At 46.3% G+C, this 16,870-nt stretch overlaps 1 long non-coding RNA gene across 1 annotated transcript in view; it reads right to left on the reverse strand.

Moving 5' to 3' along the window:
* Nucleotides 1-906: 906 nt before the first annotated feature.
* The window catches only part of LOC131921805 (uncharacterized), a 42,421-nt gene continuing 26,457 nt past the window's right edge, over nt 907-16,870 (reverse strand). Inside the window, exon 3 of the long non-coding RNA XR_009382099.1 lies at nt 907-1,765. This is a non-coding gene — a long non-coding RNA (uncharacterized LOC131921805). The remainder of the gene's footprint in view (nt 1,766-16,870) is intronic.

Below are 16,870 nucleotides of genomic sequence, written 5' to 3' on the forward strand. Positions count from 1 at the left end.
ATGGCCACATGGTGGTACCTTCTTTCAACATGGCACGTTCATATCATTTCTTGTTTTCCCTTCAAAGCTGCTATTAAAATGGATGGCCTCATTATTCATGTTGTATTAAAATAGAGAAATTATGGTACATTCATTGCTCACGGGCTCATCCAGCTTGGAGTTCCCTTGGAGGGGTGCCTGACTTCTTACAGAAACCCAGGTCACTCCTCTGCATAAAGCTACTCTCTTAATTACTATTGCTGTGAAGAGACACCATGACCAAGGCAACTTATAAAAGAAAGTTTATTCACGACTTGCTTACAGCTTCAGAGGGTTGATCCATGACCGTTATGCTGGGAGCTTGGCAGCAGGCAGGCATGGTGCTGGAGCAGTAGCTAAGAGTTTACTTGTTGAGACAGTAGCCATGAGGCAGAGAGAGAGAGAGAGAGAGAGAGAGAGAGAGGTAACTGGGAATGTGGAAATAACTGGAAATAATGGAAACCTCAAAGTCCACCCCCAGTGGCACACCTCCTCCATCGAGGCCTTTCTAATCCTTCCCAAACAGTTCTATTAAACATACAACACCCTGGGGGCCATTCTCAAACCACCACAGCTATGGTGGAGACCTAGTCTTCCAAAACCTGGTTGTTACTCATCATGGCTTACCCCATGTCAGCATTTAACCACATTCATGATGAAACTTCCTCATCAACTCTTTTCTCTCAGACTCCTGTCCTCACACTGTTTTGTCCTTCCTTTCTCTTGCTTCAACCCATTGCTCTTCTCCTCCTCCTCCTCCTCTTCCTCCTCCTCCTCCTTCTTTTTCTCCTTCTTCTTCTTCTTCTTCTTCTTCTTCTTCTTCTTCTTCTTCTTCTTCTTCTTCTTTTTTTTTTTTGAGACGGTTTCTCTGTGTAGCCCTGTCTGTCCTGGAACTCACTCTGTAGACCTAGCTGGCCTCAGTTTCACAAAGATTCACCTGTCTCTGCCTTCCAGGTGCTGGGGTTAAAGGTATGTGCCACCACTGCCCAGCACTGCTTTTCTTCTTTCAAATTCTGCCCATTATACCCTGGATAATTCCTCTGGATTTTTAATTCCATAAAATGTCAGTAGGTCCTATTGCCTGAGTAAAAACCCAGCCTGGAAAGAATCCACTTGCCCTCTGCATCCCTCTGAATACTCTGACTTCTCTCTTCTCCTATTTGGGTATCCCCAGGACAAGAGATTAGCTGGACAGCATCTTCCTTCAGTGACACTGAATTCAGCCACCATTCTTCCACCCCAAATACCATCTTCCTTTCCTTGAAGGTCCCATGATTTGGTTTCACTTTCCTTCTTCTTCATCTATCTGTCTTATTGACTTGCTCATCATGTCTCATCACTTCCTGTAGACCCTGGTTCCTCATGCATCATCTCCCTCTTCCCCAAGTCTGCCTCTGCTGATGATTGTTTCACTGTCCGTATACAAAAATGCATCCAGCATTCCCGAGTCTTGTTTATTTACTCTTCAGCCCCATTTTCTAACATATTTGCCTACTCCAGTTGCTATATGTGAGACCCCGACACCATCACCCAATATCATCCTACTCTAACTCTCCCAACATCCACTAACCTCATCATACTCTCCTATCCTCACATCTGTCTTACCCTCAAGTCTCATTCTTTGGTCCTTATTTTCCTGTATCTTCACTCTCTATATTTCCTTTTCAGCCTGATGTAGATGGTACAGACCACGGCTCCAACACTGCCAGTTTCCTCCAATCCTCCTTCTGTGATCCTTCCCTCATATCTGCCAAAAAAAAAGAGGAAAAAAAGTACCAACCTGGATAACCCATCCATCTGCTTCCTATATCAGTCAAGATCTGAAGTACAGCAGATGTGCGGGAGGTTTGCTGCGTGTGTGATCAATAAAGGGGAGAGAATGAGTGTAGCCTGTGACTATTCAGATCAAGATGTTATTGAGATGCTTGTGGAAGGAGAGGAGGAAGGAAGGGCAATCAGGTACTAAGAGCCTCAGACTGCCAGGCAGTCCTAAGACCGTCTCAGCCAGGCCCATGGGGAACTATGGATCTAAAGTTGCTTAGAAGAACTGCTATATTGTCCAGGAAGTAGGGTCTCGGCCTGAGCATGGTGCTGATCCCAAGTGGGACCTATGTCTGTCAATCAATGGCTCCTCATATAAGGTTCATCCGAGGGAGGTCTGAGCGATGCACTGTCATGATGCCCACACATACTTAGACATTTCAGTCTTGGCAAGGCCAAAGGATCTCACTGGAGCCCTTTAAAAATATATTTAGGGGCTGGAAAGATGGCTTAGAGGTTAAGAGCACTAGCTGCTCTTCCAGAGGACCCCGGTTCAATTCCCAGAACCCACATGGCAGCTCACAACTGTCTGTAACTCCAGTTCTAGGGGATCTGACACCCACACACAGACAGACATGTAGGCAAAACACCAATGCACATAAAATAAAATTTAAAAACTAATATTTAAACTGTCCCCTGACATTTTTGGGTCATTTGCTTGAGAATGAAGTCAGTCAATTTCATTTGCTAAGACACCAGCAATTCTGATTCCAAAAAAGATATGGGACCACTTATCTTTACAGCAATAATTCAGTTTTCTTTCAGTTCAGATCTCTATCTTGAGGTCCAGATCCATATGAAACTACCTGCTGGTTCTTCCTATTTGGATATATTGACACAATTAAAGCCACCATAATTTCCCCAAGCCTAATCCTCCATGTGCATTTTATACTTCACCAATATCTTTCCACTTTCTATGGTAGAAATTGGAAACCATAGTACCAGCTGACTCCTGGGGCCAGTTGCCCATTACAGTCTGTTGATTCTGCCTTCTTGATATTTTCTGTATAGCTCTCCCCTTTCCCAAGGATGCTCTATTTCCAGTTAACCTTCTTACCTCCTTCGGTTCATTCTTTACACCACAGCCACACGATGTCTCCTTGATGCAGGTCTCATAACATCACCCTTTGGTTCCTCTTTACACCCAAAATAAAACCCGAAATCCCTTGTTGTAGTACACAAGGCTCTACACATCTGGACTTCTGTTCACCTGTACTATTTTTGTCTCTCGCCATCCTCTTCTCCCACCTGAGCTGCTTGCAGTCTGGAAGAACTTTCGGGTCTTCATACCACTTGTCCCCTCATGCCCAGCATACTGTCCCACTTCCTTGGGATCTCTAGTTTCTGGAGACTGCATTAGAATGCCCTTCCTTTGCAGGTCCTCCTGAAGGCCAATGTCTCTTCCCATCTTTACCAAGACTGGGCTAGGTGCCCTTCTCCTCCTATAGCATCCTGTCATTACATGGTCCCCAATGAATAATGGGAACCTTGAAACTGTGGGCAAAACACTTCACTGTATCATCCCTAGCACAAAGTACAGTGCCTGGTACAACGTATGTACTCAAAATAAACACTTGTGTAGAATTGAATGGACAAGAGTACTGTCCTCGTATAGAGTTCTGTCCTCTATACCAGACATGGAGTCTAAGTGATGCACAATGAAAACTATGAGTAGTGGACAGAATGCAGGCCATTCTCTGGATTAAGCCGTATATGTGCAGAGCATCTTTGACCTTCCATTTTCTCATCTATTAACTGGGAAATACCGACTCTGGGGTTGCAATGATTAAGGCACTCTTTGTAGTATAGTGTCTGGAATAGGGAAGGTATACTCTCATAGTTTAGTTTCTCGGCTTGCTCCACTTTTACGACATCTCAGTTTAACTCTTCATGTTCTGGAATACAACACGCCTTCTTCATTCTTCCCCCCACAGAGCTGTTTCTTTCCTGTGCATGAGCCTGCTTTCCCACAACTCGTCTACACAGCCACCTTCCTCTTTTCTTAGATTTCTTTCAGGAGCCCGATTCCTGTGCCCTGCTGCTGAAGCAGACAGCATTAATGATTTTTGCAGGAGCTGTGGCGTCAGGGGCTGCATTGGATCCATAAGTGACTACACATCCTTGTGAGCAGAGCATAGGCTTAACTCCCAGGTGAGAAATGATAAATATAATTGCTGAAGTGGATGCCATTAATGGTTTTTGCAGAAATTGTACCGTCAGGCCCTTTATCACATGGATACTTGAACTCCCAATAGCAGCTGGGGTGATAAATTCTGGTGTGACAAAAGTTCTTAGACAGATCTTCCTTATTAAAACCCAGTCTTGTGTGAGCAGCCGACGGGAACAAAGCAAAAGCTAGACAAGAAATTCTTCTCTGGCTTAAAAAAGAAGAGGAGGAGGTGGGGAGAGGAAGAGGAAAGAGGAGGAGGAGGAGGAGGAGGAGGAGGAGGAGGAGGAGGAGGAGGAGGAGGAGGAGAAGAAGAAGAAGAAGAAGAAGAAGAAGAAGAAGAAGAAGAAGAAGAAGAAGAAGAAGAAGAAGAAGAAGCAGCAACATCTGATGGTCTATAGATCAACAAATATCGATTAGCTAACTAATGAAATCTGGTAATATTTACTAAGTGTCTTCTATGTTCTGGGCACTGAGAATGGGCTAAGGAAATGTGGAGTTTGGCATGAGGAATATTTAGCACAGGGCTTGACATCGTGGATTCTAGATCGTGTATATCTAGAACGCAAGTCTAGACCTCAATTGGTTGACTCCTACTCTGTAAGTGGCAAGGAGTGACAGCAGTATTTTTCTGATCTAGGTTGTAAGAAATGATGAATTAGCCCCTACTAAGGCCACTAAGACCCCGCTTGCCACAGACTTCACTTTTATATGTTAGTCAATATTAGTGTCAGACCACAGAGAATGAAAGGGTACTCTATTCAGGCTTGGGGACCAGGACCAGTTCCCTGGAGGAAATGATCTCTAAACAGAGGCTGGGTAAGAAAAGCATAGAATACATGGAGGAAAGACTCTTAGAGAGAGAAACAGCATGGACAAGGACACCATGCAATGGCAATGAGTCAAGGTGGAAGACTGCAGGGAGTTGCGTGTGTGTGTGTGTGTGTGTGTGTGTGTGTGTGTGTGTGTGTGTGTGTTAGGAGTAGAAGAACAATAGGAGGTGAGAGACATTGACATGTGTGCCATGGCTTCCATTTGCTCCCTCTGGTTCTCTTCTCTGCCCCTCTCTCTGTCCCGTGGTTGACTGCCCTGGACTACTTGGTATCTCCCTTGCTTCCTGATGGCCAGGTGTATGTAGCCACTGGGGATCCCTGGAAGGCCAGGAGAGGGAAGAGGGTGGTGGAAGCTGTGAGGAGGAGAACTAATTCTCCTCCTGTGGGTTTCCCTGAGCAGGCTCCCCAGCAAGGTGAGGAAAGAATCCCAGGCCAGGGACACCTCAAACCTCATCCATCTTCTTCTGATCCTCAAGTTCTCTAAGACCTTCCTGATATTTTTTTCTCCACATCCATGGTCAGACTTGGGAAGCAAAGAGAAGCAAGGCCACTCTCCTTCTCTCTGTATACCCTTTCTTTGCCTTAAAAACCACCTAGTGTCAAAAGGCTTAGAATTCAAATGTTCACTATTCTGCTGTTTTCCTGGTTTGTCGTTTGTTGGGGCCAATACCTTCATGGCCTCGCCCTTTAATGGAAGCGTGTCCACTTCAGGCCATGATGTCAATCTCATGAGTGACTCTAGGGTAGTCCATATCCGCAGGACAGCTTGGCTTCAGGGACTACTTAGGCTAAAGACTTCCTTTTACTCTGCTTACAATCTTTTACTTTATGCCATGAAGCTAAGCCTTAATGGATGTATTACGTGCTATGCAATGCCTCACACACAACAAAGCTTGGCGTAAGTGCCAGTTACTATCTTTTAAGTAATAGTAGATGATGCGTTACCGTGACTACTATCAATTTTTTCTCTCCCTCCCTCCCCCTCCCTCTCTACTTTCTTTCTTTTTTTCTTCCTTCCTTCCTTCCTTTCTTTCTTCTTTTCTTTCTTTCAACACAGTCTCACTATGTAGCCAAGGCTGACCAGGAGCTCACTGTAGAGATCAGGCTGACCTCAACTTTGCATAGATCCACCTGTCTTAGACTCCCAGATACTACGGTTACAGGGCACCACCTGGGCCTTGGTTAGTATTGAATCTTAAGCAATAATTCTAAAGGGCTCTCTCTATTGAACCCACAGAACCTACAGAACTATTTACAAAGCACTTTGATCTTTTGGTGTTTTATGGTGTCAAACCCCACATCTGGGATTCCTCCTTGTGAAGCTAGGGTGGAAAAGAGTTGTGTCAATCCTGAAATCATCTTGCAGGTTTATATGTCAACTATGGTGGTTCCCAGCACCTCTTTATTTGGAAGGAGTCTGGTGGAAGATCCACCTCAACTCCCCTCCCCATCTCTTTCCCTAAACCCGCCCCTTCAAAGCCCACCAAACACAGCTCCTCCCCCAGGGAGGCTCAAGACCCACAGGGTATATAAGTGGCATCCCAGAAAACAGACATGTGGTTCTTCTGGTCTCTCAGCCCGGTCTCCTCTCTGAGGGGCCGAGGAATCACCCAGGAACATTTTACCCATTAAACCTGGGCTTTTTCAATTTGGTCTGATTCGGTTTGCTGCATTGGCGGAGAGGCCTTCAGAAGGCCTTAAACTTATCATCTGGAGGTTCCACCCAGGGGGTACTGATTTTTCCCCACTGGCCTAGGGCTGTGTGGTGGGAAAACAACCCTCTCCCTCACACCTGCTCTCCGCCAGACTAAGATCTGCTCTCGACTGGGTAAGTTGCCCTTTCAAAGTCCTTATCTAGGAGGCCCAGGGCCTCTTCGTTTTTCAGGGTGTCTTGCTGGGGATGCAGCCACACCAGGCCCCTGAGCCGTTCCAGAGCACATCCTACCCATTCCAGAGCACAGGGCTGCCTTTGTTCCGTGGGACCCCTTCTCCAGAAGATGTTCTGTTGAAGGGAACCTCCCCCCCCATTTTTGACCCAAGACTTACCACAGTGGACGCATTGTGCTAGGCTTCGGGTCCGGCATAGACTTGAGAAATGGCACTTGCCATTCAAAGCCTGATCCCCAAACACCCCTGCGGGGTCTTTTACAAAATATTCAAATTGGGGCTGCAGAACTGCTCTAAGTCCACAGTTTTTGGGGTTCTGTGTTCCTGCCCTCCCTACAGGGGCCAATGTCTCACAGCACCGGTCCATTTGCTGCTGGAGACACTGACCCCCTCCTCCACTTCCCCAGAACTCTACCCAACCCCCTCCTCCAGGGTCACAAATCTAAGACCAAATTCCTCCTCCTTACTCTCCTTCCTGTCCTCCCCTCCCACCACTGCCCCCCCATCTCCCAATGCCTCAGTCTACACACTGGCCTAATGCCCCCAAATCTTCCCTGGTTTCTTCTTATACTCAATCTCACCAGACTCCTGACTTCCCACCCATTTCATTTCTCAGTCAACATGAGATATCGGAATTTTTTTTTTTTTTTTTTTTTTGGTTTTTCGAGACAGGGTTTCTCTGTGTAGCTTTGCGCCTTTTCCTGGAACTCACTTGGTAGCCCAGGCTGGCCTCAAACTCACAGAGATCCGCCTGGCTTTGCCTCCTGAGTGCTGGGATTAAAGGCGTGTGCCACCAACCCCCGGCCAGAAAAAAATTTTAAAGGCTGAGGTGATCCCCAAACTCCCCTACAGGAATTGGTGAAAATGGTTTTTAAAGTTTTTAATGCTCGAGAATGACAGCCGAGTCAACCTGACAGAAAAGACTACAACAGAATACACTCCAAGCCTTAGCAGATGCTCTGAGGCCACCAGGGCTCCCACAAGGGGTACAAGGGAAGTTGGCCATGAGGTTCCATCATGCCGGAGCTCAGTCCAAGTCAACCCCTCCAAAAACCTGCTTCAAATGCAGAAAGCAGGGCCAGTGGTCATGGCATTGCCCTGACCCCCAGCCGCCGAGGAGGCCATGCCCTGTCTGCTAACAGCCTGGGCACTGGAAATCGGAGTGCCCCCATGCAGGCTCGTCCTCTATGCCATGCCATGGAGGTCTAGCCTCATCAACTCTGACAACTGAGAACTCCTAAGCCTGGTGGAGAACTGACATGGCCTAGACCTGCTGACTCCCATTGCCCTCTCCGAGCCTAGGTTGTTGACGCTGCAGGTAGCAGGGAAGTCCATTGACTTTCTTCTGGACATGGGAGCTACCTATTCTGTTTTGACATCTCACTCAGGTCCTACAGTTCCCTCACCAATTTCTGTCACGGGGGTGGACAGGATCCCTTCCTTCCCACTTAAGACCCTGACACTTCCCTGCATTCTTGCCGGGCAATTCTCACAATCTTTTCTAGTCATACCTGCTTGCCCTGCACCTCTGCTTGGTCACAACATTCTCAGCCTTTTTGGGGTCACACTCACATTGGCCCCCACACTCTCCTGAGTATCTCACAGGTCTGTTCACAGGGGCCTTCCAGATCTGTCATCCTCTGCACCAGCGTTGAGGGCACCAACCAGGCGAGGATTGGCAAGTGGACTTCACTCACATGCCCACACCTAAAGAACTCCGTTACCTCCTAACTATGGTTGACACCTTTGTCCTCAGGAAAGGTTGAGAAGGCCAATGGACTCAACAAACAACAGCTCATCAAGCTCTCCATTGAAGTCAGGTTATCTTGGCCCTCCCTTCTCCCCATTACCCTTACCTCCCTCCGGGCCACCCCACGCTCTCCTACAGGTTTGAGCCCTTTTGAGCTCCTTTACAGAAGGCCCTTCCTCCTCAATTACCACTTCCCAGCCCAAACTCCCCCACTGGCCGGGTACCTCCCCTACCTCTCTCTTCTGAGGTCCCTTCTCTGTTCATACTGAGATCCTCACCACCCCCTCAGCTGCCAGGCTCCTGGGATATTCATGCTGGTACCATCTCTCGGCCTTGTCTCCTCTCTGAGGGGCCAGGAATCACCCAGGAATGTTTTACCCATTAAACCTGGGCTTTTCCGACTCGATCTGATTCAGTTCACTGCGTTGGCCAAGAGGCCTTCAGGAGGCCTAAAACTTCTTGCTCTTCACTCTGCCCCCGCAAAGAAACAATACAGACATCTACTACAGCTATTCCTGAGACCAGCCGTAAGAGGGTCTCCCCCATGTAAGTCACTCGGGATGGCTAGCAACACTTTCTATAGATCTAAGTGCTGCTGACACTCCCAGGCTTGGTCTCAGAGGTCTTATTATCTCCCTACTCACTCAGTAGGAAGGGCTCAGGTAGAGATCACAGAAACACAGAAGTTTTTAATCCTAAAAAGTCAAAGACTGGCTTTTGTTTGCAAACTCCATGTCATAGAACTCTCTTGGTGAGAGTTCTGTGCATGAACTCTGAGTTGAAGACAGTTTGGGGGTAACAGTACAGAAAGACAGGGTGGTTTCTACAGTTCCTTTAGAACCCTCTAATTCTTTACCTGTAGGGGCCTCTTTGTCTTGTCTGGCCTTCAGAAGCACTGCTATGAGGCAGCCCCAGACTCTAGGCATTCTACCTTGTTTCTTATCACTGTACCTAGACATTATGGAGCCTTCTCGACACTGGAAAGCCTGTCTCTGCCCATGACCTATTTCTCCTAATTCTGTTAGTGTTACCTGACTGAAAGCAGTGGTTATTAGAGTTGGTTCTTCCAACATGTGACCTGAGGATCAAAGACATCGGAGTCACTTCCATGTACTATCACAGAACATTTGTTAATTGTTCAAAGATATGTTGCATTTGTTTAATTATGTAAAAATGTATTGCATTTGTTCTTGTTGTGGAATATTTGTTAAACTGTGTAAAGATGTGCTGCATTTGTTTAATTATGTCCCATTGAATTGCCTGGGGATTCCTGAGGCTGAACCAATCCCATCTCAACTCCCATCTCCACCTTCTGACTTCCCGTTTATTTTTAGGTTTCTTCTACCACAAATTTTTCTTAATTACCTCTCAGCTTTCTCTAAACGCTTTAGCAGGTTGTCTCTCTTTTGATACATCAAATTTTGAGCCGTGTGTGTGTGTGTGTGTGTGTGTGTGTGTGTGTGTGTGTGAACTGTAGTGATGTATGGTAGTCTGTTGTGTGTAGAACAGTCTATGATTGACAGGAGATAGTGGGTACAAATGAAATGCCATCTTGGATGTTTTCCTTGGAAAATTGTGAAGTTCACTAATCTTGCTGAATATCCCATTAAAATTAGAGCTGGCCCCAAATTCTGGTGTTCTTGATAGCCTAGCTTTTAGATTTATAGATCATAAATCTTCAAAAAGAATGGATAAGCCAAGCATGGTGACATATGCCTATAATCCCAGCCCTCAAGAATACAAGGCAGGAGGATTGCTGCAAGTTGGAAGCCAGCTTGATCTACATAGTGAATACCAGGCCAGTCAGGACTACATCAAAAGACTCTGTGTCAATGGTGATAACATAATAATATAGCCGGGCAGCGGTGGCGCACGCCTTTAATCCCAGCACTCAGGAGGCAGAAGCAGGCGGATCTCTGTGAGTTCGAGGCCAGCCTGGTCTCCAAAGCGAGTTCCAGGACAGGCTCCAAAGCGACACAGAGAAACCCTGTCTTGAAAAACCAAAAAACAAAAACAAACAAACAAACAAAAAATAATATAAAATAATCACACTTACCCCTCAATTATGAATGTTACTTATCACTATTGCTCATTAATTACACCATGTTTCTCAGTGTACATTCTTGTTCACAAAGGTTAACTAAGCATGTCTAAAAACTTAGAGCAAACACTGCTTACATACAACTATTTGTGTGAATGGAAGATAAATACTTCCTTGTAAATACATAGCAGTGAATTTTATATAGAAAATTCCAAAAACCATACTCCATATTTATTTGTATGAGAGTAGCCATGAAGAAAAAGCCATCCATTTGGCATTCTACAGGAAAAAGCTTGAAGGCCTGAGGTAATGGCTTAGGAGTGAAGGACCAGCAAGATGGCTTGGGGTAAAAAATCACTTGCATCACCAGACCCACATGGGAGGAATGAATAGACAAGACTCCCACAAGTTGTCCTCAGACCTCTCCATACATGTGCTGTACCATGTGCATGTGCGCACACACACGCACGCACGCACGCACGCACGCACGCACGCACGCACGCGGAAGGGCCAGACATGGTGTTGTATACCTTAATCCTAGCACGAGGGAGGCAGAAGCAGATAGAACACTGTGAGTCTGAGGCCAGCCTGCTCTACATATTGAGTCCCAGGCCAGCCAGGGATATGTAGTAAGACCTAGTCAAAAGAAAAAAAGGAAGAAGAAGGAAGAGGAGGAGGAGGAAGAGGAGGGGAACAGGAAGGGCTACATTCTAGTGAATGTTGTCAGTGGTAGTAGTGCACTCCTTTAATCCCAGCACCTGGGAGGCAGAGGCAGGTGGATCTCTGAGTTCGAGGCCACCCTGGTCTATAGAGCAAGTTCCAGGACAGCCAGGGCTACACAGAGAAACCATGTCTCAAAAACAAAAACAAAAACAAAAACAAAAAACAAAAAAAAAGCAGAGAGAGAGAGAGACTAATGTAAAACTGCAATTCTGTTTGCTTTCATCTTTCTCTGCAAGTTGGATCTACTTTTTATTCGAAAGTCACCAAATCAAACTAAACCAAAATGAAAGCAGAAAACTAGAACAAAAGCCACAAAGACTTAGTTTCCCTGCTCTGTCCACGATATTCTGAGCAGAGCCACCTAAGCACACAGGTGAGACAATCGTCTGCGGGACCTCATTTGTGCAAATGGGGGGCAGCTGGTGAATCTGAAGACCCAGACCAGCGCGTCAGCCAGAGCGAGGAACGCATTATGCAGAAAGCAGGGGTGGTTCATGACCCTTCATTTACTCAGTAAATATTTACTGCGTGTCTGTCGCTATATGACGTGGGGTGATAAGACAGACACAGCCCACCTCCTGGTGGAATTTATTGTAAAGTGAAGGAGATAAATAATTGACAAATTATTGGAGAAATGGCTGTGTGGCATTGGTGACAGTAATTACCACAAAGGAAGTGTGTACAGTGCGGTCTGAGATTGCCTAAGAGGCCCCGGCTGCCAACTCATTTTCTTTGTTGCCAAGCTTTTGACATTTACATAAAGGATTAATCTGGAAGTTGTTAAGCTTGTCTCTTACCTACGGCATTGGCCTTGTCTGTGCAGTCCACCCTCTTTTCTAGAGTTCTGGCGAACCACCAGACGTGTGTGGCTACCGTGCACCCAGAGTTTATAATCGTCAGCACCACCTTGCTGCACTGCATCTTGTCTTGGGCACAGCTGATTAGGAGAGCTATGGCTCTGGAAAATGCAGAGAATATCTCTCGATTTCCTTCACTTCAAAAGTGGATCTGCATTGTCTGTACAATGCAACGGGGCGGGGGGGGGGGGTCTTCATTAAAAGACAATGATCTATGGTCCACTCCCTTCTCAAAACTTCTCTATTCCTGTCAATGGCAATGAACAAAATAAGTTGGCCGCTTACAAAAGAAAGAAGTTTATTTGTTACCAGGATCTAGAAGTTCAAGGGCACAAGGCTGGCATCAGCTCGGCTCTGGTGAGCTCTCAGTGGTGGAGGGCATCAGAATGTATGTAGTATGGTCAAGAAGGAGTGGTCGCCTGGCATGTCCTTCTGTAACAAACCTCCCAAAAGAATTAACCAGAGGCCGGGCGGTAGTGGTACACGCCTTTAATCTCAGCACTCGGGAGGCAGAGGCAGGCGGATCTCTGTGAGTTCGAGGCCAGCCTGGTCTTCAAAGCGAGTTCCAGGAAAGGCGCAAAGCTACACAGAGAAACCTTGTCTCAAAAAACCAAAAAGAATTAACCAGAGAAGGCTAGCGAGATGGCTCCTAGGTTAAGAGCACTGGCTGCTCTTGCAGAGGACCTGGGTTCAGTTCCCAGCACCCACATGGCTGCTCATAACTGTCTGTAACTCCAGTCCCAGGGGGATCTGACACCCTTTTCTGGTCTCTGCAAGCATGGTCCACATGTGGCGTACAGACACAGCTGCAGGCAAAGCATCAACACGCATAAAAAGATAATTAACTAAACATTTAAAAAAAAAATTAACCAGGGCCCTTTGAGAACCACATCGGCTCTTTCTGAGGAAAATATCTCCATTTGCTCCCCCAAGAGATCCTGCCTCTTAGAGGTTCTACATTACTGAGGTGGTGTGGAATCTTCACATGCCCAACACATGGGCCCTTGGGAGACACTCTCAAACTGTATCCACACTGTAGCAATACCTGGAATGAAATGCTAATTGTCAGTCTCTGCGTCTGAAAGTATCAGCTCTACTCCGACCCACATGGCCTAGTCAGTATCTACAGGCTCGACTAGCTGAGATAATGCATATATAACACATTATATATAATCTGGTCTTGATTTTCACCTTTTCTTTCATCTCAATTTATGAGCAATGATGTCTCCCAAGAAACCAGCATTTATGACTGTGGACATCAATTTACAGAGGAACAGAACTGAAAATAAGCCGAGATCCACGTATTCAGACTTTTCAACGTTTGTTCGGAACTTCTGCAGACATTGGCTGGCTTCCATGCTCAAGAGGACTCAAGATGAAAAAAATATGATAACAATTTCTGGACAGTACACTGGATTGAGCTGATATAAAAGGATCAAACAGTGATGTGACTGAGAGGGGAAAGTCTAATTTAATTTAATCCATGGTAAGCTAATGTCAAATAAGGGAAACTCTCATGTGCCAGACACAAGACAGGAGTTGAACTCTCAAAAGACTATTGATAAATCAGTCTAGGTGCAGAGCTCAAGGACTGGGGGATTAGGGTTATTAGTCTCCTCGTGGGGATGGGAGATCATAAGGCACTGGGCTTCTTGCTAATGAGGCTGTTTCTGCCCAAGATAGTGGGCAGAATATTAACAACTGTCCAGAGAAATCAACAGAGGTTTTTATCAAGGAAAGGTGGTACCTCTTAATAACCAAGGGCCACACTCCTGGAGGAGGGACAGAGGGAGGTCACAAAGGCTAAGTAAACAGCACACACGCTCTGAGGGGACAGACGGCCAGCTCCACGCTGAAAAGCAGAAGGCCAGGGCTATTCGTTTCTGCAACAGAAAGAGGAGCAAGAAGAAGATGGGGTGGGTTACGGGTAAGTCTACAAAGGTCAAGAAACCCAGACTCAGATGAAAGGGAAGATGAGGATGGAAAAGTGTCCCAATCTGAAAGGGCTCCTTGACAGCTCCAACTGGGCGGCACCGGACCGGAAAGATCACTCAAAAATGGACCTGGAGGGGACAAAGAACTTTCAACAAGATACGGAGAAGAAATCAAGATGTAGAAAGCAAGAGAGCTGCATGGAAATGCGCTATTCTGGGAGGACAGCAGGGCCAAAGCTGACCTTCCCCAGGTGCCAGAATGGGGAGACACCCGGAAGCAGAGAAAGCAAGCCAACTGGGGGAATGGCCTGGGACTTTAAATCCTCACAACCTACCCTTGGTGACATACTTCCCCCAGGGAAGCCACACCTCCTAAACCTACTCAAGCAGTGCCACACACTGGGGACCAAGTATTCAAATCTCAGAGACTAAGGAAGGTACTATCACTCAAACCGCCACACCTGTGCTACACAAAATGCTTGAGACAGGTAACAAGGGAAGATTTAATTTGGCTCAAGACTGGTTTACGGCGACAGTAAGCTGACTCTGCGGAATTCGGAGTGTATTCTGAGATGAGGAAGCATGTTGTAATATATTTTAACATGTGGTGGAACAAAGTGCTGTACCCAGAGTCCCCCCAAAGACCACCAAGAGACCGAATTTGATGCAAAAGCAAAGATTCTTTGTATCGTTACAAGTTAGTTCAGGACCCTCCATCCATCTGATGCAGCAGCAGAGCAGGAGAGACCCTGAGTAGCAATGGGGCAGGGTTTTTAAAGCAAAGGGGGTCTTGGGGTCTACAGACCACATAGGAACAGACTCAGGATTGTTTATGTGAGTGGCAATCATGTCAGTAATTTTCAATTGGCTAGAGTTAGTTGGGAGTTACAGTTACCAGTTTTGGGCAGGCTTAGAGAAGTCCCAAGCTTTGTCCTTGAGCTGCCCTGGAGGCTGGCTGGCCTACCATGTTCACATTGACCCATGCACGTAGCTCTAAGTTGGTGAGGGGTCACAGACAGTAAACAACTGGCTGAACCTTGAGTGGTCAGAGTACATGCAGAAAGGGAGCTACTGCAAGGATTATGTCTTTTGTTCATGGCCCTCCCAGAGACTGCTTGCTCAAGTCTCAGGAAACTGAAATTGAGGCCTGATCTCTGAGAGAAGACTGAGCAGCCTGTTATGGCGTCTGCTTGGTCCTTTCAAAAGCTGTTCACTTCACAGTAGCCAAGATGCAAAATAAGAGAAGGGACAAAGTGCCCATATTCTTTTCAAAGGTGTGTTTGCAGTGGCAATTTCAACTTCCTCCCGGTGGGCCTCACCTCTTAAAGTTGCACCATGTGATGAAGACCAACTCTTTGTTTGTTTTTTGTTTTTTTCAAGACAGGGTTTCTCTGTGTAGCTTTGGAGCCTGTCCTGGAACTCACTCTGTAAACCAGGCTGGCCTCGAACTCAGAGATCCGCCTGCCTCTGCCTCCCAAGTGCTGGGATTAAAGACGTATGCCACGGCCTATGTCACACTGTGTTTGGGAGGTGTGAGTTAAGAGTGCAAAGTTTGGGGGACTGGAGAGATGGATCAGTGGTTAAGAACACTGGCTGCTCTTCCAGAGGACATGGGTTCAATTCCCAGCACCCACATGGTAGCTTACCACTGTCTATGATTCCAGATCTAGGAGTTCCGACACCTTCACACAGATACACATGCAGGCAAAACACCGATGCACAGTAAATAAAATAAATAGAACTTTTAAAAGAGTGCAAAGTTTCAAGTAGGTAGAAGAAATACATCGGGGGATCTATTGCAGGATGTAGTGACTGTGGTTTATAACTTGCTGAGAGAGTGGATTTTAAACATTCTCACCACAAATGAGTTAAGTCTGTTAAGTGTCCGGTACATTATTTAGCTCTTTTTGACCATCACACAACAGACCCAGACTTTGAAACACTATACTTTGTAAGTATATGCAATTGTTATTTCTCAATTAAAAATTACGAAACAAAAAAAAAAAATCCACCCAGCCAGGCGGTGGTGGCGCACGCCTTTAATCCCGGCACTTGGGAGGCAGAGGCAGATGGATCTCTGTGAGTTCGAGGCCAGCCTGGTCTAACAGAGTGAGTTCCAGGACAGGCTCCAAAGCTACACAGAGAAACCTTGTCTCGAAAAACCAAAAAAAACAAAAAAACAAAAAACAAAAAAACCCACCCATGTGTTATAGGGTATTTGCCTCAAAATAATACAGAAAGGGGGCTGGAGAGTTGGATTAGCAGTTGATCTCCAGTACCCAGCTGGTGGCTCACAACTATGTGGAAGCCCCATCCTAGAAGATCTGATACCTGTGCAGCCATTCCTTTCTGAGGTCCACAGTTCCTGCTGTGTTCATCTTTTCTGCACATCTCCATGGCTGCTGCATGAGAGATTGCGGGGGTACAACTCAGGAGAAGATCAGTTTGAAGTCAAAGTCACTTTGCCATCAAGGAAACAGAGCACAACCCTCCACCTTTTACACACGGGCTCGGTAGAGTGTCCCCATCTCTCCTTCACAGAGAATTTCACTTCTGTCACCTGATAAGCACTACCCCTGTGAGATATACAGTAGTATGGTCCTACATGATATCATGAGAACAGGACCTCACCTCTGCGGTCCCCGTCCCCAAATACATCCTTCCAGTCTAGTCACGGGGAAAATGTCACACAATGCCAGCAGAGGAACACTGCAAGCCAACTGATCGACACACCCCAGCATGGTCAGAAACATCAAAACTAAGGTGAGGTTTGAAAAACTGTCACAGGCAAGAAGAGCCCATAGTGAGAATCTGACACCCGGTGCTTTCCTGGAGGGGA

Source organism: Peromyscus eremicus, chromosome 11, assembly GCF_949786415.1.
Source record: "Peromyscus eremicus chromosome 11, PerEre_H2_v1, whole genome shotgun sequence".
NCBI lineage: Eukaryota > Metazoa > Chordata > Mammalia > Rodentia > Cricetidae > Peromyscus > Peromyscus eremicus.